We start from the raw sequence: 23,877 nt of genomic DNA on the forward strand, positions 1-23,877 counted from the left end.
GGAACCCATCCACTCCCAAAAGGAAGGAAAAAAAAAAAACAAAAAAAAAAAAAAAGCAAAGCGAAGCTCAGGAGGAATGGAATACACTGAGATTTATACACCAGGCGAAAAGCAGTTGTTCTTGATCCCTTTCTGATGAGATAAAGACCTCTAAAATCTTGGGATGCAGCTGAGATTGCTATTTAAGTGGACAGAGCATCATAGGCCAGCTCCTTTGTGAGCTCCATGCCCCACATGTGTGCGGCTTCCAGCATAACCTGCCTCTACCTGTTGCAGCGGGACTCCGATGTGGGTTTCCATGGCAAAAGCTCCTGGAGTGGTTCCCTAGGGGTCGAAGTTTCCCTCCGGGAGGAGTGGCTAAAACCAGTAAATTTTCCTTTCACAATCTTAACGCTTCCAAGCTTTCCCTCTCAAAGTTTCTTCTCCCCACCATGCGCCCACCCCCCCACCACAAAGTGTGTATATAGATTGAGCAGTTCAGTTGATTTTGTGAAAGAGAGAGGTTAACTTGGTGACATTGTTTGAACCATACATCAGTTCAGGGAATGAGAACGAAACCTAAGTTTTGACATTGTAAAGTTTTCTTTCAAGCATAGCAACTCTGCCTCATTTGTGTTTCAGACAATGTTCAGTGTATTTAAAATATTGAAATGACAAAACTCAATGATTTTATGTCTCTTTGCAATGTAATACACAAGCTCTTTATAGGACAAAAGCTGAATATAATTGGTGGACTATTAAATGAGAATTGTATGTTTCACCAAACTGCTGAGCTACTAAATTCTAAAAGTTGTCTGTTAACTAAACAATAGGAGATTAGCTGCACACACTACTTTTTATTTATAATAAGTAATTTTTATTTATAATATTTTTATTTATAATAAATGTCAGCAATGTTAAGATATATCAACTCTATTATTTTACCACCATGATGATTATAGCACTTTTAATCTCAAGCTATGTCTTACAGAATGTATGTTCCTTTGAATAAAAATTTCACTTTTTTTTTTTGAGACCAAGTCTAACTCTGTTGCCCAGGCTGGAGTGTAGTGGCATGATCTCGGCTCACTGCAACCTCCACCTCCTGGGTTCAAGTGATTCTCCTGCCTCAGCCTCCTGAGTAGCTGGGATTACAGGCATGCACCACCATGCCTGGATAATTTTTGTATTTTAGGTAGAAATAGGTTTTCACCATGTTGGCCAGGCTGGTCTTGAACTCCTCACCTTAAGTGATCTGCCCGCCTCGGCCTCCCAAAGTGCTGGGATTACAGGTGTGAGCCACTGCTCCTGCCCTAAGAATTTCTTATAATCATGCTTAGGCATAAGAATAACTCAAAACAAACAAACAAACAAACAAACAAACAAACACGGAGTTTCGTGCTTGTTGCCCAGGCTGTAGTGCAATGGCTCAATCTCGGCTCACTGCAAACTCTACCTCCTGAGTTCAAGTCATTCTCCTGCCTCAGCCTCCTGAGTAGCTGAGATTACAAGGACCTGCCTCCACGCCCGGCTAATTTTTGTATTTTTAGCAGACAGGGTTTCACCATGCTGGCCAGGCTGGTCTTGAACTCCTGACCTCAGATGATCCACCTGCCTGGCATCCCAAAGTGCTAGGATTACAGGTGTGAGCCACTGCGCCCAGCCAAGAATAAGTTTTAAAGTTCTTAAATCTCCATCAAATTGTTAAACTACAGAATGATTAAATATAAAATTTGTAATATTGTAATAACTGCTCAGATTATTCTTTGTTGTAGGAGAAGATTTAGCATCTTATAAAAATTAGGTCTGAGAAGAGCAGATGTTTCTTTAACCAGCCAGATGCAAATAACTATAAGGTCACACTACCCGATATGGTAGCCAGTGGTCACTAATATTTAAATTAGATGAAATAAAAAATACAGTCCATCAATTGCACTGGCCTTTCTGTCAAGTGCTAAACAGATCTGTGTGACCAGTGGCTACTCTATTGGATGGTACAGATACAGGACATTCCCATTATCTCAGAGAGTTCTCCTGGGCATTGTTGCTCTAAGGAGAAGCCTCCAGAAAAAGAGAAGCTAGGTCGATGAGGAGTGTAGGGGAAGGGAGATGAGCTCAATGGCCATATTTCCTCAATGTGCAGCCATTCTTTCTTTTTACCAGTGTCATCTCATAATGGGAAGAAATAGATGAAAGGTTTTCTCTCTTACAGAGTTTGAAATGCTGCTTGTCCTGTGATGAGCTCAATCAGGATTGATTGAATGATGCCTCACTTTCACGTAGAGATGTAGCCCAACAAGATTTCAACAGATGTGGTATTAAGTTGTTTCAAATAACGAATCCTTCAGTATGAAGGCATAGTGAATCTAGTTATTACAGAAAAATATGCCCTTGACGAATTGGGAGAAGGTTACTTTTACATTCTAGCATTCTCTTAAGTATCAATGGACTCTTCTAACAACAGGTGTCAATAAGCTTTATGAGTCTTCAAAGACGTCTGTGTGGCAGACAAAGTGTCAGTCTTTAAAAGGCTACGGTGCCGTTCCAGATCGGCACAACAATTTTGGAAAAGAGGGAAAACATGTTTCAGTTAAAAACTTCAGGACCCAAAGGAGGCAAATGTGTTTGGGCTAAAACATAGCCAGAACAGAGAGAAAAATCACCTATTTTAAAGTAACTGATATATAATATTCAATGATTTTTATGGCAAATGATTTCAACATGGGCCAGAAGGCTGCACTTATTTTCCTGATGCTGCCAGATAAACCATGGGTGTGTATTTTTGTTACGATATTACTCCTTGAATTAAAAAGTATGCAAATATGTTTGTTTATTTATTTATTTATTTATTTATTTTTTATTTTTGAGACTCTATCGCCCAGGCTTGAGTGCAGTGGCACGATCTCGGCTCACTGCAAGCTCCACCTCTTGGGTTCAAGCAATTCTCCCGCCTCAGCCTCCCGAGTAGTTGGGATTACAGGTAACCACCACCACGTCTGGCCAATTTTTGTATTTTTAGTAGAGACGGGGTTTCACCCTGTTGGCCAAGCTGACCCTGAACTCGTGACCTCAAGTGATCCACCCACCTCAACCTTTCAAAGTGCTGGGATTACAGGCGTGAGCCACTGTGCTCAGCCAAAATACATTTATTTAAAATTCCCCTAAGCACTTGTGTTTGCGTACATGTCTGTGTGTATAGGTATGTGTATTAGTCCATTCTCACACTACTATAAAGAATTACCTGAGATTGGGTAGTTTATGAAGAAAAGAGGTGGAATTGGCTCACAGTTCTGGAGGCTCTACAGGAAACACGGATAGGTGGTCTCAGGAAACTTACAATCACGGTAGAAGGTGAAGGGGAGGCAAGCATGTCTTACCACGGTGGAACAGGAGGAAGAGAGCAAAGGAGAAAGTGCTACACACTCTTAAACAACCAGATCTCGTGAGAACTCACTCACTATCAAGAGAACAGCAAGAGGGAGATCCACCCCTATGATCCAATCACCTCCCACCAAGTCCCTCTCCCGACACTGGAGATTACAATTAGACATGAGATTTGGGTGGGGACACAGAACCAAACCATATCAGTATATTTTTTAGATGTAACTGAAATTGTGGGAAGGCAAATCTAAGTGATGTCTGTAGTTATTGATACATGCTCTGACTGGTGTCACTTCATCTCTCAAAAAGATTCAACAGCACAGAAAGGGTTCAGAACCACAGTTGCCAACTGGCTGTAAGAAGCGAAAGAACAAAACAGGCGAATATAACAATAAATAAATAAAACCTCATTTTCTTGGTGAAGAAGAAAAAGGAAAATAAAGAAGAAATTAGATTTCCAACCCTTTTGCTCTTAATAAAAATATAAGATTTGATCCTTTCAATCCCCACTGGAAATCAGCAGTTCTCTACATACAAGTTACTAATTTTCTTGTTTAAATTGATATAATCAGTACCATATATATTGAGCATATATATGTAGACATGTGTATATATATATGTGTGTCCCTCTTAGCTTAAGAAATCTACCCCGCACTCCTCATCTCCATATAGTCATGAAAAAAATTAGCATCTGGCAACAGGGGAAACTTACTAGAGCCTTTTTTTTTTTTTTTTTTTTTTTTTTGAGATAGAGTCTTGCTCTGTCGCCCAGGCTGGACTGCAGTGGTGCAATCTCGGCTCACTGCAACCTCTGCTCCCGGGGTTCAAGCAATTCTTGTGCCTCAGCCTCCCGAGTAGCTGGGACTACAGGTGTGTGCCACCACACCCGGATAATTTTTGTATTTTTAGTAGAGATGGGGCTTCACCATGTTGCCCAGACTGGTCTTGAAGTCCTGGGCTCAAGTGCTCTGCCTGCCTTGGCCTCCCAAAGTGCTGGGATTACAGGTGTGAGCAACTGCACACAGCCTAGAGTAATTCTTTACCAGAATTGGTACTTTAGGAATTTTAGTTATGCCATTTAATTTTCCTCAATAGTTGTGGACTAACTAATTGGATAAAAGTGTATTGCCTTGAAAGAGGTTGAATTCAAAGTTGTTTTCTTCTTCTAGGACATGTTTACAGATCTCTGGATATACATACCCGCAACTCAAAGAGAAAGCTGTGACTGCTGTGATGGGTCACAGACCAAGTTGGAATCCACTCGCCACAGTCTAGGTGACCTCAGCACACACCTGAGTGGACCGACTCCTCAGTGTTCTCATGATCTGCAGTGCTGGAATTCTCACTCCAGGAAGTGAACAGAAACCACACACTCATCCCTGACCACGTGCCTAAACATAAACTGGCCGCGGATTTGTTCAGGCAATATACTCATTTCTACTGGAGAAAATCAGGGAAGTCCACCCGCTGAAGAAAAGCTTCAGGCAAACGATTTGCTCATAAGAAATATACCAAGCACAAAACTCTACATCAGCTGGTTTTACTGATTCTTAACTTCCTGATGTGGACAATTTGAATAAACTAATTGGTCTAATTTTCCCAGAGATGTGGTAGGAACAGAATAACGTAAAGGCATGTTGACATGTCCTTACATCTTTTCCTTCTTTGGAAAGATAGATAAAGATAATGAAGGAATGGTTGAAAGGAAATTAGATCGGAAATAAGAAAGACATGCAGGCAAAACTGTTATGAGTTCCGTTCTTGTACTGGTGCATTTTTTGGTAAGCCAAACCTAGCTCCATAGGTTCACAGGGTGCTGGTGAGAGTGTGCTACCAGTTCTATAAATGTAATCTTGACACCTAAGAAACTATTTTGGCCACATGGCTTGCTGGGGGTGTATTCATTCAAAATCAAAACAGGCATAGTTAATTCACTCTCCCAGCAACCACACAGCAGGCTGCGTTGGCTGTGGGGTTATTAGTCCCTCCAGCCAGGCATAAAAATCTAGGCTGCATACACAAGGAGGTTTGACTGTTGCAATAGAAACCCATGTAACCAGGACCCACAGGGAATCAAAAGAGAGAATTCCTTACAGCACGTGGAGATGGTGCCTTCTGGGAAAGAAAACTCCTAATGAATTATCAATATAGGCAGAGGCTTTACTCCTTAGTCTTTGATTCACCCATTATTCAGTCTATTTCCAGATGTAAGCAGATCTGCTAAACTCTCCTTTAATAGCAATTCTTTCTTTACGCATTCTTTCTTTACACATGTACATCAACATATGCGACAAATGCACGCATGACAGCCACATTCCTCCTAAAAGACATTTTTTGAACAAGAATATATATTGGCAGAGTAAAGCTTTCTGATTCTTCTTTGGGATACATTGCATCCTTGTAGGAAATGCCTGCCAAGAGCAGGAGTTGTAGAGATCCCTGCACCTGTATTCAGGATCCTTGTGTGGAAAGAGAGGCCTCACTGGCCCGATGTGGAATCTAAGCTGTGCACACCACTAAAAGGGTTGCAATCCACCAACATCTTACAAAAGGAAGGAAGAAAATCCTCTGACAAGGATGATGAAGTGGCAGGCAACTCGTCATCATAAATACCTCGTAAAAGGCAGCAGCTTCTTTTATGTCTTCTGATAAAGACATGTAAAAATTCTTTTATTAAATCGAGTCAGTTCAAATATGGGAATATATTTTTATTTTGTGTCATTACATTGTCAAGCGTTTAGAAATAGTCCCTGGAGGCTGGGCACAGTGGCTCATGCCTGTAATCCCAGCACTTTGGGAGGCCAAGGTAGGTGGATAACCTGAGGTCAGGAGTTCGAGACCAGCCTGGCCAAGATGGTGAAAACCCATTTCTACTAAAAATACAACAATTACCGGGTGTGGTGGCGGGTGCCTGTAATCCCAGCTACTTGGGGAGCTGATGCAGGAGAATTGCTTGAACCTACGAGGCAGAGGTTGCAATGAGTCAAGATCGCACCACTGCACCCTAGCCTGGGCGACACAGTGACACTCGTCTCAAAAAAAAAAAATTATCTGGAAAAACAAAGATATTATGTGTTTCATAGCCAGTGGAGTGTATATCACCTTTGTCTATAGAGATGGCATAAGTAACAATGTTTCTTGACTGAACCAGGGTTATGTGTGTGCATATAGGGATGGGTACTTTTCCTTCCTTCCTTCCTTCCTTCCTTCCTTCCTTCCTTCCTTCCTTCCTTCCTTCCTTCCTTCCTTCCTTCCTGTCTTTCTTTTGTCTTTCTTTTTTTCTTTTTTTTTATGGAGTCTTGTTCTGTCACCCAGGCTGGAGTGCAGTGGTACAATCTCAGCTCACTGCAACCTCCACCTCCAGGGTTCAAGTGATTCTCCTGCCTCAGCCTCCCCAGTAGCTGGGACTACAGGTGTGTGCCACCACGTCTGGCTAATTTTTGTGTTTTCAGTAAAGATGGGGTTTCACCATGTTGGCCAGGCTGGTCTCGAACTCTTGATGTCAGGTGATCCACCCGCCTTGGCCTCCCAAAGTGCTGGGATTACAGGTGTGAGCCTCCATGCCCACCTATCTTTCTGAAAGAGCAAAACATGCAGCATAAGCTTTCTATTAGTTTTAAGACTTCATTGGGCATGCTATTCCAATCTAAGTATTTTAAGTTCAGTTATTAGAATTATTATTTTATAGAAAAATGTTATTTTATTTTTAAATCTGTAATTATCTTTGTACATTGAAATTTAAAATGTTTGTAATGTTTCACGCTGATACCATTTTATTTGAGTGCTAAGACCAATTACTATTCTTTTTTCCATCAAAAATGATTGAAATTCTGCATTCTCCAAGGAAAGAAACGAGTGATAAAATATTACAGTAATGTCAATGATCACATAAAATAAGGATTATACTCTTTTAAAGTACTTTTAAAATGATTCCTAAAAACCTATTACATTCTTTTAAACTTTGGAACTAACTTTAAAAATTACCAATACTTTGCCTTGTTACATACAAATTAACAGACATTTACCTCATCTCTGAGTGTGGATGTTATTTTTGTTAGATACCTTCAAGTCCAAAAGATGAAAAGGTGGCTTTTGCCATGGAGAAAGCTCCTCCTTGCCTGGAGCTGGGAGTGGCCACATGTTCTCAGTGGAACGCCCCTCCTCCACGGTGATGTGGTGGTCATTCTGATTGACGCTGAGAATCTAGGTCTGAATGGGAGGACTGGAAGCAGGGCGGCCAAAGCAAATAACAGTGTCTGTGGAGCCAGATACTAGTCTCATTCTTGGGCAGATTCTGCCAGGTTTTTACATCTACAGCATAATTACAAGGACTTTAACAAGCTGCAGTCATAAAAGTGGATTTACATGCATAAGCAGTGTCTTTGTTACAATGAGGAAAAGATAAACGGGAAGATAGTCTGTAAGAAAAAATATTTTTCTCCTTACTCCCATTTTACATGAAAGATGCAATGGAATTCTGTTTCATGTAAATGTGCTAATTTTCTTACTTAGGCTTTAATGGGAAACCTGGTGAGTGAGAAGGGTCCTCTGCAGAGAGCAGGCTTCCCTGGGAGTGGTGCCCAGAATGGGCTTTGGTCCTGCTTACCCTGGGCACAGCAGGGTCACGGGCACCATGCGTTTTGCCTCTGCCACACTCTCTCCACCCCCTGCCCACCCTGTTGGAAGCCCCTCACAAAACCACTCCTTCTGGGCATTTCACATCTTGTCCTAAAGGAAAACAGCTGGAAGAGAATGAGAGAGCAAAAAAAGAAAAGAAATCATCTATTAAATCTCAGTCTTGTTTTGACAAAATCGTAAATGAATAACATGCACATTCTAAACATTTATATTCCAGAAATTTTAGTACCTAGGTAAACTTTTAGAATTTAACTATATGACCTAAATTCTAAAAAGGCTTTCTGCTTTCCTATCAGTTTCTCTCCAAGATCACAGTGGACTTTGTAGGTTGACACATGAAAGGTAGCAATTGTTGTTAATAATAATAAAGTCAGATAATATACAGTTGAGAACTGAAAGGGCAAATGATTGTATAGACTCCCATTCCTATGTGTTATGCCAAACCTTTTATTCATGCTTAAAGTCCTGGCTAGTGTCCACAAAAACCTACTTTTCCAGCTCTCTCCACCCTCTCAAGCTGTTGCCCTAGCTGTTCAGTAACTGAATAGTCCTAAACTGTTGACATTGTTATCCTAAAATCCATGAATATAAGACCATTCAGTAAAAACTCCAGCAAACAGAAAAATCAGAAATACAAGTGGCTTGCTAACTTAAGAATTTACTTCAGGCCAGGCGCGGTGGCTCATGCCTGTAATCCCAGCACTTTGGGAGGCCGAGACGGGCGGATCACGAGGTCAGGAGATCGAGACCATCCTGGCTAACACGGTGAAACCCCGTCTCTACTAAAAAATACAAAAAACTAGCCGGGCGAGGTGGCGGGCGCCTATAGTCCCAGCTACTCGGGAGGCTGAGGCAGGAGAATGGCATGAACCCGGGAGGCGGAGCTTGCAGTGAGCTGAGATCCGGTCACCGCACTCCAGCCTGGGTGACAGAGCGAGACTCCGTCTCAAAAAAAAAAAAAAAAAAAAAAAAAAAGAATTTACTTCAAACACTGGAAAGTAATAAATTAAAATAAATAAATTAAAAACACACACTGTTTTCTTGTTTTCCTATCTGCAGCCATGTCTGGGGACAAAGAAATTCCATGATGTAAGCCTTTGAAAGATAACAATGTTATTGATTTCGAATGTCACTGCAAAGAAATGAAAGAGTAATTCCAAAGGAAGGTAAACTCTAAAAGTTGAGAGGAAATCTCTTTTTATCTTGATTCCAATTATGAAATACAACATTATTAAATTATTTTTGTTACATTTTATCCTACTTAAATTTAACATTAAGTTTGGAATAAAGTCTCTAAGACAGGATATTACAAGTAACAGAACACAAGAAAAATCCTTCATGAAGGATCACTACCAATCGGTTGAAACATGAGTGGGTGTGGGCACACTTCCAGCCCTTCTGTCAGTGCTTGCAAGAAGACAATAAATAGCATTCCACACTCTACACTGACACATCTCCTGAAAACTACTGTTATCATTTAGGTCGATTTAACACACTGAAATACATCTTTAATGTTGATGACATTCTACTATATAATTTGAATTGAGGCCCTATCTTTGAGTTTAGAGTCACTAAAGCAGCGGACAAATATTTGTAAGTACTTATGTTACTAGGCACGTGCATTTTATTTATATGTTAGTTTTCATTGAGACATAGGAGGAGTTTACCAACTGTATTAAGAACTTCAATCAGGAATCCAGAAGGAAAAACACCAGGGTGAGAGCATCTGGAAAACTATCCCCTCAGGCATGTTTTCAGTTCAGCAGAAATGTGGCCCCTGTGTCTTATAATCCAGAAGGAAAACACCAGGATGAGAGCGTCTGGAACACTATTCCCTTAGGCACGTTTTCAGTTCAGCAGAAATGTTGCCCTGTGTCTTATAAACATGTCAATGGCTTCTTTGCATGAGGGAAAATGTAACTAGGAGATGATGTTTATTAAGGTAAGAAACAATGAACACCGAAGACTCCTTCCTCATTTTCAACAAGGCAAAGAACTGGCAATCCCTGCTGAGCGTTCATTTTACAGAGGAGTAAAACCAGGATAGGGAAAAGATCATTTATGATGTGTTTTTAATTAATTTAAACAAGGTAAAAAATTATACTTTTGCACATGTTGCTGTATCTGGGCTTTTGACATTTAAAAACACAAGTGTCAAATATGCTACCACTTAATCTTTGATTTCATGTTAAGACTTTGCTTTTGTTTTAATTACCTAGTGATGTGGAATTTAATACAAAGGAATCCCAGTTTTTTCTATGTTCCATAAAGGTGGTTCCAACTAACGAGCTTAGTTACTTTAGTAAGAAATGGAACTTTAAATATTAATAGTAAAATCTAATTCTATTTATTTTATTTTCAAATGAACACATTTATTGAGCACTTATAGGTACCACAAAACCCCTGAATGCTAGTACTTATTCGGTACCTGCACATGCACATACATCATCATCATATCATACAGAAGATGTCCTTTCCCCCAGCACAAACGATAAAGTGGCACGGTGGCTGCCGCATGGTCATTTGAATTACAATCATCTAGGTGAGTGAGTGAGTCAAACTCAGATATTATATTTGAAAGGCTATTTGAGCACACATTGGCATTCTCACCACCCCTGGGATTCTCCTATGTGCTTGGTAATATTTAGGACTGTGAAAAATAAAGCCCATTTCCCCCTAAATATTTTAAAATAAATTTATGAATATAAATATATAATTTATATATAATATATGTAAATATATAATTTATATATAATATATATAATTTATATATAATATATATAAATATACAATTTATATATATAATATATATAATTACAATTTATATATATAATATATATAAATATAAATATATCAGTGTTGATACCTTAATGTTATATTAACATTTAGATACAATGTTTCTGTGAATAAATAATACATATTACTCAATATATATGTTGTCACCACTGTCTTAATTGTACTATACTGGACAGAAAATGATATTACTTTTCATTGTTCATATTAATAGAGGGGACAGATACAAGCATAAAACAAAATTGGATATTAAAAATAATGATAAAATAAATGGGATGTTACTTTCACTTGACTAAGGTTCTATCTGCAAAATAATAAAATCTTAACCTAAGGATCAGGAACAGAGTTCTGAGTCCCCTTTACCAAGATGTTTCTCTGTAACCTGGTCTCTTTGTTGACAAAGACCATTCTCAAACATGAAACTTTTTCTCAAATTTCTTTTTTGAAGTATGGAAAGTAATCAGTAATTGAACACCAACATGGCTTCACCTCATTCCAACAGTGAAATTGCTCATATGAAGGTCACCAATATTCTCAAAAGGTCCCATCTGCTTTCATTATTTGACCTCTCAGCAAGTTTTAAAGTATCAGATTATGCTCTATGATCAAGACATTTTCATTTCTCACTTCTTGACGACACCACACTGAACTAGTTTTCCTCCTCCTTCACAAGTCAACTTTTTGGGTTTATATTTATGCTTGAAACAGGGGCTCACCCTGTCACCCAGGCTGGAGTGCAATGGCACGATTATGGCTCAGTGCAGCCTCAGACTCCCAGGATCAAGCAATCCTCCCACTTCAGCCTCCCAAAGTACTGGAATTATAGGCATAAGCCACTGGACCCAGTACAAGCCAGCTTCTTGTTCTTCTTCGCAGAGTCTTCCCAGTCTATGTAGGGATCTAACAGGGCTTTTATTTGGGTGTCTTTCTTTTCCCCATCTATAATCTCTAAAGACAGCCCCATCTAGTCCAATGATCTTAAGTAACAACTAAATGTTGATGATTCCCAAATGCGTGTCCCCAGTCTTTACCTTTCTCTTAAGCTCCTGACTACTGTATCTGTACCCATCTGCTTATCTGTTATTTCTTCTTGTATGTCTTGAGCATAACTCAAAGTTAACATTAGGAACAGAATTCCTGATTCTGCTCTAAAACCTGTTCCTCCCCAAATATTCTCCATTTCCAAAAATCACACTATTCTTTTAGTTACTCAGTCCAAAAATTTGGGAGCTATATTTAACTTCTTCACTTCCTTCATTCCCCAATTTTATCCAACAAGACCTGTCAGTTCTAAACTCCTAAATACATAAAAAATGATTGACATCTGTCCAGCTTCAGTTTACATCCAACTCCTGGGATGGACATTTCAGACTCAGTGGTGTTATCAAAAACCCAGTTTCCTTCCATCCTTCCAAGAGGCAAAAGGCAGAATTCTAGACCAATGAATGTTTGGAGACCTCTTTCATCTCTATTACGCATGATGTCAATTGCTAGAGTATATGGTTTTGACTTTTAGTATTTTAAGAATCCAGATTATGGGACGATCACAGTGCTCTAGCTAATAAAGTTTAAAGGGAGGATGAACTCCACAGAGAGGAAGACGGAATATATTTGTATGAGGTAAAGGAGACATGGAGGGAAGGAAGGAAGAAGGAAGAAGGAAGGAAGGAAGGAAGGAAGGAAGGAAGGAAGGAAGGAAGGAAGGAAAGAAGGAAGGAAGGAAGGCAGGAAGGAAGGAAGGAAGGCAGGAAGGAAGGAAGGAAGGTAGGACAAATGAACCTACGGTTCCAAAATATTCTGTAAAATCCACATATTGAAGGAAGACTCTCTTCATTCTTTTCTATGATATAGGAACAACACACTTATGTCAATATCTAAAAATAAATTTAGTAAGTTGAGTTTAATAGGTAAAAAATGATTTTAATGAATTTTCTTAGCTTGGTGATGCATGATACAAGTATACTAAATTGCTTCTGACTTTACCTTTCATTTTAAAGTTAGCATATTTTGTTGCTTTTATTTTCACATTTAACAAATTTTTACATTATGTATACAATGTCACATAAGCAATTGGAAAACTATGTAGACTCAAATTCTCTAGCATGGAAATTGGCTATGGCACACAGTCACATACTAACAAAAATTAATGTCATGTTGTAACATTAACAATAATAAAAATATTTCAATTCAGATTATAACATAAAAGCATATACAAGCTGAATTTTAACGCAAATGCTTTGATAAAGAATTATAGGCAAGGCGCAGTGGCTCATGCCTGTAGCCCCAGTACTTTGGGAGACTGAGGAGGGCAGATCACTTGAGGTCGGGAGTTTGAGACCAGCCTGGCCAACATGGCAAAAACCCATTTCTACCAAAAAAATACAAAAATTAGCTGGGTGTGGTGGCTCACACCTGTGATCCCTGCTATTTGGGGGACAACAGCATGAGAATCACTTGAGCTTGGGAGGTGGAGGTTGCAGTGAACCAAGATCACGCCACTGCACTCCAGTTGGGGCAACAGAGAGAGACTTCATCTCAAAAAAAAAATTATAATTAAAACAATATAGTAGTTGTAAGTCTCACATCTGATCATACTTTTGAATTGCTTCTCTTTATCTGTCCTCATCTACCAAGTCTTGCCATAAAAGAATCTGAGTAATTGGATCTCTTGGAATAATTAATAGACATAATAACCACGATGGGCCTAGCTGTGAATTCTATACTCTTAAACACTAGGTGGCCAAAGGGAAGATTTTTTTTTTTTCACTTTGAGTGACTCATCTGAATATAATATTTTGGATTTATTTTTTGCTCGTTTTAGAATTTTTCACATATCTAAAAGCCTTGGTTTAGTGCGTGCTTCTTTCTAAAATTTTCTAAATCGGTTGCTCTGATGGACAAAATATAAATTTTTAATACTAGGCAAGGAGATTTTCTGTGTGTGGCATTACAAGTACAGTCTTTAAAACATGTGCTCCTAATTGGGTAACACATCTGAAATGACAGACTTGAACAGGAATAGTAATTAAAAGTCCAGACTTCAGATCTGTCGGTAATCTTGGACTCAAGCCTGGGATAGGTTACTTGTCAGCTGGGAACCTAGGCAAGATATTTTATCTTTCTAATTCTCAGTTTCCTCATGAGTAAAATGTGGGTACTAGAGTTATCAGTTGGTAAGGATTAAATGAGCTGGAACGGTAAAAGCTTAGTCACACCATATGGTTCTCAGAATATTTTATTTTAGTTTAATGAATACAGGTCCTTATTGTGCAAGGGATCTAATAATCAAAGATAAATTTATAGAAGAAATTAATTTTCTAACTACAACTTCTCATCATCATATATACAGTTTTTAATCCCATGAGGAATATGAGTTCAACATCACTGTAACTCTTTTTTTTTTTTTGAGACGGAGTCTCGCTCTGTCGCCCAGGCTGGAGTGCAGTGGCCGGATCTCAGCTCACTGCAAGCTCCGCCGCCCGGGTTTACGCCATTCTCCTGGCTCAGCCTCCCCAGTAGCTGGGACTACAGGCGCCCGCCACCTCGCCCGGCTAGTTTTTTTTGTATTTTTTAGTAGAGACGGGGTTTCACTGTGTTAGCCAGGATGGTCTCGATCTCCTGACCTCGTGATCCGCCCGTCTCGGCCTCCCAAAGTGCTGGGATTACAGGCTTGAGCCACCGCGCCCGGCCTAACTCTTAATGTAAAACATTGAACTGATGGTATGGTTTGGCTCCGTTTCCCCACCCAAATCTCATATCAAGTTTTAATCCCCACATGTCAGGGGAGGGGCCTAGTGGGAGACACTGGGATCGTGGGGGTGGATTTCCCCCCTTGCTGTTCTTGTGATGTGAGTTCTCCTGAGATCCGATGGTTTAAAAGTATATGGCACTTCCCCCTTGGCTCTCTCCCTTCTGCCGCCACGGGAAAGTGCTGGCTTCCCTTTTGTCCTTCTGCCAGGATTGTAAGTTTCCCGAGGCCTCCCAGCCATGCTTCTAGTTAAGCCTGCTGAACTGTGAGTCAGTCGGACCTCTTTTCTTCACAGACTCCCCAGTCTGAATAGTTCTTGACAGCAGTGTGAGGGTGCACTAATACAACTGACTTCTGGAAGTTGATTGAGTTTGAGGGGAAACCTACATGAAATGCTATCATGAGCATTTCTTCTGATTGGACTCCCACTTAGTCTATTGGATTACCATTTTCCTACTGAACACACTTATGTCTGGCTTCACTTTTGCTTTTATTTTTCCAAAATCCCAGTCAGAGAATGCTAAAACCAATGCTATGAGGTTGAACCATATGAAAATGCCAGTATCCAATTTCTTTGACCTATAAAAATGGCTTCAATTTGATATTACTATGAACGATAGAGTTGTTCTTCATTTAACAGAATAAATGTATCCATAGGAATATAATATTTAATTAAAAATAAATTTTCTGGGCCAGGTGCGGTGGCCCAGCACACCTGAGTGTAAACTCAGCATTTTATGAGGCCGAGGTGGGTGGATCACTTGAGGTCAGTAGTTCAAGACCAGCCTGGTCAACATGGCGACACCCTGCCTCTACTAAAAATATAAAAATTAGCCAGGTGTGGTGGCGTATGCTTGTAATGGCAGCTACTCAGGGGGCTGAGGCATGAGAATTGCTTGAACCCAGGAGGCAGAGTTTGCAGTGAGCTGAGATCACGCCTCTGCACTCCAGCCTGGGCAACAGAGTGAGACTCTGTCTCAGAATAAATAAATAAATGAAATAAATGTTCTGTTACCTGCATTGCATGGTACTTTTGCATTTAGTTGCTTGCTAAACAAATACCACTTAAAGTTGCACAGCAAGTCTGCTAAAATCCAACATTTCACTTTGTGAAAGGAAAATAAGTATCAGGACCCCAAAATCACTAAGCCAAAGGTAAAAGTCAAGTTGGGGAACCGTGTCAGACAAACCTGCTTTCCATTTTATTCCCAAATAAGATAGCCACAAAGATAAAAAAAAAAAAAAAAAAAAAAAAAAAAAAAAAAAAAAGCTGTATACCTTATGACAATTTTGCTCACAAGGAAATTCCTTGGGGGGACTCAAGATCTTTACCCTAAAACCATTCTGTTGAATTTTACCCTGGCAAGGTAAATTGATAGCTTATTTTCACAGGTGTGGGACAAAGGACAGAACTCAAAGTCATCCTTCTGCTCACCTGAGACAAATACATATCTGATTGCTTCCTCTGCCTTATCATTTATGTAAATGCAGAGTTGCTGAGCCGGAGTAAGGCATAAGTGACAATCTGTCTACCCCCGTCTCACGTATAAAGTGTGTATATCAGCAAAAGGCTGATCAAACACTCAAAAGAATACAACCGTTTGTCTCTTATCTGTGACAAGAGGAAGCAAGGAAGCCCCTGCTTGAGTTGTCCTGCCTTTCCAGCCCCAAGCAATGGACATCTCACCTGGACTGACTGATGTCTCCTGTCTCCCTACAACGTATGAAACCAAGTTGTGTCCTGACCACCGTGGGCACATGTCAGCACCTCCTGAGGCTGTGCCATGGCACGTCCTCAACCTCAGCAAAACAAACTTTCTAAATTGATTGAGACCTGTCTCAAATACATTTGGTTCACAATTTCTAGAACATTTTTTAATAATTGAAAAATGAATATGACACAAGAAAATAAAAATGCAAAAAAGAAAATGTCAAACAGAAATACTTTTGTTTTCCAGAGATTAATATAGTTAGTATTTTTCATATCACTTTGTGGTCTTTTTCTACTAACATACACGTTTATTTTTACAGTATATGATCCTTTTCTTTAACGTCTATCCTAATCCTAGTTTTGCACTTCACATTTAAAAAGACCTTTATAAACAACTTCTTTAATAAGTTACATAAATCCTATCATAGGAATAAATCACAATTTATTTAGCTGTCACGCTATCGCGTGTGTGTGTGTGTATATATATATACACACACACACAAATCTTGCTGGCATAATATGCCATTTACATAAAGGATAATTAGCATTCATTAGTAAATATATAAGAAATTCTATAATTGTCCCTAAATCTTGTTGTAATCTATATTCAATTACCTTCTCTTCCAGCAACTGTCCTTTTTAAAAAATGCAATTACTAATAAAAAATTAAAAATGTTCTCGCTGGGCGCGATGGCTCACGCCTGTAATCCCAGCACTTTGGGAGGCCGAGATGGGCGGATCACAAGGTCAGGAGATCGAGACCATCCTGGCTAACACGGGGAAACCCCGTCTCTACTAAAAAAATACAAAAAAACTAGCCGGGCGCGGTGGCGGCGCCTGTGGCCCCAGCTGCTCGGGAGGCTGAGGCAGGAGAACGGCGGGAACCCGGGGGGCGGAGCTTGCAGTGAGCTGAGATCCGACCACTGCACTCCAGCCTGGGCCACAGAGCGAGACTCCGTCTTAAAAAAAAAAAAAAAAAAAAAAAAAAAAAAAAAGTTCCGAGTTTCACTTTCTTTTAGCTTCTTTGCCTATATTCTGTATGAATTTTCAAAATAGGTGTTAAAAAAAAGAAATGAATACAAATAAGAAAGGACAATCAGCCCCTGAATAACAGTGTGTGGAAAATTACCACCAGGCTTCATGGAGAAGAGGGACTGCGGACTGACCGATGCAAGGAGGAGGCCGAGGAAGCGGAAAGAAACGCATTGCTTTCTATGTTTTGCTTTCTACGCATGGTAGTTGAGGATGCAGAACTTCCTGTGCTTGAAATTCTCAGCGCAGTTACATTAAAAGAAAAAAGGAAGTTGTGCTCTCTGAAGCTTTTATTTCTTCTTCTTCTGTTTTTGGGGGGAGGTTTGTTTTTTGAGACCAGGTCTTGCTCTGTTGCCCAGGCTGGAGTGCAGTGGCACAATCAGGGCTCACTGCAGCCTCGAACCCCTGTGCTTGAGCAATCCTTCTGCCTCAGCCTCCAGAGTAGCTGGGACCACAGGTGCGCACCACCATGCCTGGCCTCCAACTTTTCTTTGACTTTATCTCAATACTGCACATAAGCAAAATAAACCAATCAAACTGTAAATGCAGAGACAATGGCCAAATAACATAGGAAATATTTTTGAATTTTAATATTTTGTAGAAAATATAATTTGGCACTGTAATTATTTACATTTCATTTTATTGTTCTCCTAGATATTTACTTTCTACCATTTCCCCTGGGAGATGTAATGTGTTTACTATATTTTTCTTTAGGTATTTAAGGGATTTATCACTAGACAATTTATTGAGACATAGTTTCCTTTAAATAATAGAAGAATACAAATGGACGTTTTATACTTTACTACTTCTAGAAGACAGTTTCCTATGAACTATTTATTTATAAGTATTTATAAATGTTTATTTATTTAAATGTTCCTATCCCATCAGCCTTTCTACAACTTCTCTCAGCTTTATTCGTATTAAAAACCTAAAACATACATGAAGATAACATCAGTTTTAATTTTATGCCAATTATTCAAACCTAAAGAAAGCTTTTCTGAAAATTAACAAAAGGGAGAATCCTTTAGAACAATGTAAAATCCCAAAGGCATCAATGGTAAATATTGTGATGATTTCTTAAACATTAGTTTGCATGGGAACATGAGTAATCACAACTGTGAGAAAGCTGAAGAAAGACAATGAAAATCTTAAATGCTATATACCACAGTACTGGGTTTTAAAGAAACTAAAAGGCCAGGTGTGGTGGCTCACGCCTGTAATCCCAGCACTTTGGGAGGCCAAGGCGGGCAGATCATGAATTCAAAAGATAGAGACCGACCTGGTCAACATGATGAAACCCCATCTCTACTAAAAACACAAAAACTCGCTGGGCGTGGTGGCGGCGCCTGTAGTCCCAGCTGCTCGGGAGGCTGAGGCAGCAGAATTGCTTGAACCCAGGAGGTGGAGGTTGCAGTGAGCTGAGATTGCCCCACTGCACTCCAGCCTGGCGGCAGAGCGAGACTTTGTCCCAAAAAAGAAACTAAAAAAATTCCTGCACAAATTCTCATTTGCCATTGCCACAAATAGGTGGCAATGAGAAGGGAATTTCTGTAAAATTTAACATTGAAAAGGCATGTTCACAGCTCTGTGTTCAGACATGATCATTGACATGTGTGTATAGACCTCAGTAATGATGGCCAAGTGCAGGTGCCTTTTGTTTTAATGTAAGTTCACTGCATGAAACTCTCCACAAGCTGACAGTGGAGCCTATGACTAAATTTTGTCATTCCTAAAAAGTGAAAAGATGTTGGAAAGGTATCCCTGACAAAAGGTTGGAGGAAGTATATAAACATACAAGTGTGCATTTTCTGGTACTTTAAATGTTTAAATAAAGAAGAAGAGAACAACTTCTTAAGATACTACAGCGATTATTCCCATGCCTCTGTATATTGTGAATCCAAGAATTAGTCTCTTAAACAGTCCTGGCTTCCATCCCAGGGGAAGAAGTTTTCTACAGGGAAGCACCGGTATGATAGTGCCTGCAGAGAGGCCAAGCATTATTAAGTGCAGTGGGGAAGAAAGGAAGCCAGAGATAAAGAGAAACAGGACCAGAAAGTGTATCTGATAAGAGAGCTTTTGAAGGACAGAGCAGAAACAACAGGATTTCCAGGAACAGAGGCCGGTATAGCATTGGAATTCATAGAATTTTAGTACTAATGGGAACCTTGTGCGAATTGTAAACTTCCATCATTTACAGAGAAGGGAACTGAAGCTGGGAGAGGTTGCTACGTGCCAAAAGTTACATAACTAGTCAGAAGCAGAGTCTGGGGAAGTGGCTGCTGGAACTGCAGTTCTGAAAAACAAACAACAAACAAACAAACAACCTAAAAGAGTCAACACAGGCTGCAATTGTTTCTTCTGTTCCAGATAACGGTAATTCATCTGGAGCTAAAGATCAAAAGCCAGGAGGAAATCCCCAGGATCCAGCCTGGGTTGGGCTGTGGATCTGTGGGGACCAATGAGGAGTTGGAGATGCACCTGTGATCAATCACGCACATTTGTGTGTCCTTAGATGTCTTCACTTTGTTGTCCTGTGTGCTGGACTCCAGGACGTGGTAGAAGGGGAGCTCCTTTTGTGTCAGGCATTTCACAATATTTGGCCCATTTAATATTCATCATTACCATTTTACAGATAATAATAATTATAGATACTAATACCGAACAGTTATTCCAATCAGGTAGTATTATCATTTTACATGCATTTTCTCATTTAATCCTCTCAACGACCACTATGAAATCATATAATTGTATTATTCCCATTTTACAGATGAGGAAAATGAGATATAAATTGGTAAATAACTTATCCAAGGTCAACAGCTAGAGAATGGTGGAGTTAGGACTCTAATCCAAGCAATCTGATGTTAGAAAATCATACTCCTGAAAAACAGGGAAACCAAGGTTCAAAAAAGTGAAATCACTTCAATGTCTCACAGTAAGTTGGAATTTGGACTCAGGTGCACTAGTGCATATTCTTCTACATCATGCTACAGAAGAGAGACGGGGCCAGGCACGGTGGCTCGTTCCTGTAATTCCAGCACTTGGGAGGCCAAGACGGGCAGATCACTTGAGCTCAGGAGTTCGAGACCAGCGTGAGCAACATGGCGAAACCCCATCTCTACCAAAAATACAAAAAATTAGCTGGGCGTGGTGGCATGCGCCTGTGGTCCCAGCTACTCGGGAGGCTGAAGTGGGAGGATCGCTTGAGCCCAGAAGAGAACGTTACAGTGAGCTAAGATGGTGCCACTGCACTCCAGCCTGGGTGACAGAGTGAGCCCAATCTCAAAAAAAGGAAAGCAGGGAAAAGGGAGACAGGGAAAAGGTTAGAATGACAATTTTGAAGGAAAGAAGGCACACACATACACAAACATCCCTTTTTCATCTTGTGTGATGAATTGCCCTTGAAAAGACAGGATCATACTTTTCTTTAAATGTTCTGAAGCATATTAATCTGGGTGTGGGAGGACCTACTTCTAATAAATAGTGTACATTCATGGACAGAAGTGGGGAACTGAATTTCAGAAGCCAGTTTTGGAGCCCTGAAGAGATGCCTGGAGCCTGGGTTTCAAGGCCCACAGGCACTGGAACTAGGCCTGGCAAGCACTGTCAGCTCACCTCCTCGGTTGCTGTGTAGTAAAAAGTTGCCACTTAAGTATTGGAAGAATCATGGCTTTCAATGGAAATGGATTTCCTATACTGAGAGTTTCTTTTTCTCTTCTTTTGGAGACCGTCTTGCTCTGTCGTCCAGGCTGGAGTACAGTGGTGCAGTCACAGCTCACTGCAGCCCTGACCTCTTGTGCTCAAGCGATCCTCCTCTCTCAGCTTCTCAAGTAGCTGGGACTACAGGAGTGAGCCACCACATCCAGCTATTTTTTCTTTTTTTAAATTTTGTAGAGATGGGGCCTCGTTATGTTGCCCAGGCTGTTCTTGAACTCCTGGACTCAAGTGCCTCCCGCCTCGGCCTCCCAAAGTGTTGGGGTTATAGATGTGAGCCATTACTCCTGGCTGAAATTTTTTTAAAATTAAAATGCGGATAGTACCAGCTTTAGTCTGAGCCACAGAGGGTGGCAACAGCAATGAATGGTAACTGCTGTTACAGAGTTCCGACCACAACTTTCTAGTTTCAAAAACATGATTTTTAAAAGCATCCACAGGTGACTGGAAATCCATAAGCAACATTAATAAACTTGTTATATACTAACTTATATGCCAGAACGTTAATCTAATAGAGAAGAAGATAAGGAGAAACCACAATCATATTCAGAACATCAATATCTAATACTAAAGACTATGGAAAACTGTAATCAGAAGTCAGAAAGGCATGGAATGAAATCAAAGAATATTGTATAGTCTTAGAAAATATTTTATTAGGGCAACCCGCTCGAGTCCCCTTCCACACTGTGGAAGCTTCATTCTTTCGCTCTTCACAATAAATCTTGCTGCTGCTCAAAATATGTGTGTGTGTGTGTGTGTATGTATATGTATACATATGTGTATATATGTATATTATATATATAGGTCTCTGAGAAAGTCTCCCTTTGCAGTACGAACTAACCTTGTGGAGTGGCTAGATCATGACTGCTCACTTCAGCATCTTTTACTGAATGTTTCTTATCCTCTTGCTTTGTTGGAGGTCTGAGGATGGGGGGCTGTAGCATGTGTAAGAGATGACAATCACTAGGCACACATTTTTGAGGGCTGCCCCACATCAGGAAGTGGCTCTAGAGGCAATGGGCCAATAAAGGTGCTGTGACGTTTACACTCACAGCCATCTGCAGCAGTCCACACTTTATTACAGTTACAGTTAACATTTTCTTCCACAGTATTTCCTGATAATATTTAACAAAATAAATAATGAGACTAAACCCTAACTCATGTCAAATGAGTTTGAGCAATTATTACCTTTCACACACCATACTGTACCAATAGCCAGGTAAGGAAATCTGATCTGGACACTCATTCTAGAAAATAGAGCAGTGCTGCTCTGATTGGGGGTGGGAGGGGTATTCCCACATCTTGGTCCTGCAGAGACAGCTCCCTGACAGCTCTGAGAAGCCCCAGGGCTCACTGGCACCCACTTTGAAACTCACCAATCCAAAAAGGAGAATTAAGAAGTAAAAATCTGTCTGTATTCATTCTATAAAGAGTATAGCTTCGTCACGTAAGATACTAGCACAGCAATTAGTTACTGGTCTTCCGGGCTTCCTCCAAACCTCCAACCGTTGGCCCCCAGACCCACACACACACATGCATTCAGTTGAGGGGCAAATGAAACAAATTAAACTTTTAATGGCCTCTTGGTATGCATTTCAAGAGAGTTAAGATCAACCCAAGTTTCTGCCAGCAGTGTATGTAAGTGTTCATTTTGCTAACTCTCAGTAGCATTATCACTGGAAACGAATTCTGTCTTATGAAGCAATGTTACATTGTTTGAATGTGTCATTACTAGTGAATTTGAATAGCTGTCAGTATTTATTAATAGTTTTATTCCTTCTTTTGTAAATTATCCATGGCTTTTGCATTTTATGTGGGGAGGGATATTCATATTCATCTTAGTGGATAAATACCACCTTACTTGGAAAATAGAGCCAAGGGTTAAATTCTAGGCAAAACCAATAGGAAAATCAGGGTAAGTTATCTAACTTACATTAGGTTGAATGAGAGATGGTATCGCGGTATAAAATTTGAAATGATGCCTACAAAGTATAACTGGAGAAAAATGTGGAGTTATGCAGCCACTTCTTTCCTAAAAGGTAAGCTTCTTTTTATTGATACGATGTTGTCTTACTCGAGTGCCTTCTGTAAAATACACAGAACTATGCAGTCCTCTATTTTACAGATGAAGTAACAGACTTTTTAAAAAGGTGACTCACTGAAAGCTCTTCATTGTTGGAATTCCCGGTCCAACATTCAAACCAGGCATGGCTTGCTTTTCTTCTGACACGTTTTAATCCCTCTACTAAATTTTAACGATATATATTCATTCTTAAAATGAATTAAAATTATTCTGTGATGTTCTTTGAGATAACCAAAAACTCTCTGGGATGTATCAGAATGAGGGCTGTAAAGATTGTGTTTATTCGACTAGTGTATATCACAGACCTATTCAAGTACCACCCATTTCTAAATTCGAACAATCTTAGAAATCAGTTGTAAAAGCAGATTGATATATTTTATCAGAATCCCCAAATTCCTACAACGGTCTCTTCCTAATGATTTTTCAGGTGGGGACACGTGTCAAGACGCCCAAGAGACACCTGAAACCCGGGGTAGTGCTGAACCTTACTTACATTACGTTTTCTCCTACACATACCTGCCTATAATAAAGTTTAATTTGTGAGGCACAATGAGAGATTAACAACACTAATAATAAACCAGAACAATTATAACACTATACTGTACTAAAAGTTATGAGAATGTGGTCTCCCTGAAAACACCTTGCTGTCCTGTACTCACCGAATTTCAGAGGAGAGCACTCTGACTGACAGGTGTTCCCCGACTCCCAGTGGCGAAAGGTCCTTCGGGAAGACAGGTGAACACTATCAAAATACGCTTATCTCCGAACCTTTCTTAAACCACAGTTTTAAGGGATCGTCTC

At 39.9% G+C, this 23,877-nt stretch overlaps 1 long non-coding RNA gene across 1 annotated transcript; it reads right to left on the minus strand.

Moving 5' to 3' along the window:
• Positions 1–6,781: 6,781 nt before the first annotated feature.
• LOC126963152 (uncharacterized) lies at positions 6,782–23,840 on the minus strand. Its single transcript, XR_007728966.1, has 2 exons — positions 23,736–23,840; positions 6,782–8,102 (listed from the first exon to the last, which is right to left on the minus strand). It is a non-coding gene; the product is annotated as an uncharacterized LOC126963152 (long non-coding RNA).
• Positions 23,841–23,877: the final 37 nt, after the last annotated feature.

The sequence above is a fragment of the Macaca thibetana genome, chromosome 9, assembly GCF_024542745.1.
Source record: "Macaca thibetana thibetana isolate TM-01 chromosome 9, ASM2454274v1, whole genome shotgun sequence".
Taxonomy (NCBI): Eukaryota; Metazoa; Chordata; class Mammalia; order Primates; family Cercopithecidae; genus Macaca; species Macaca thibetana.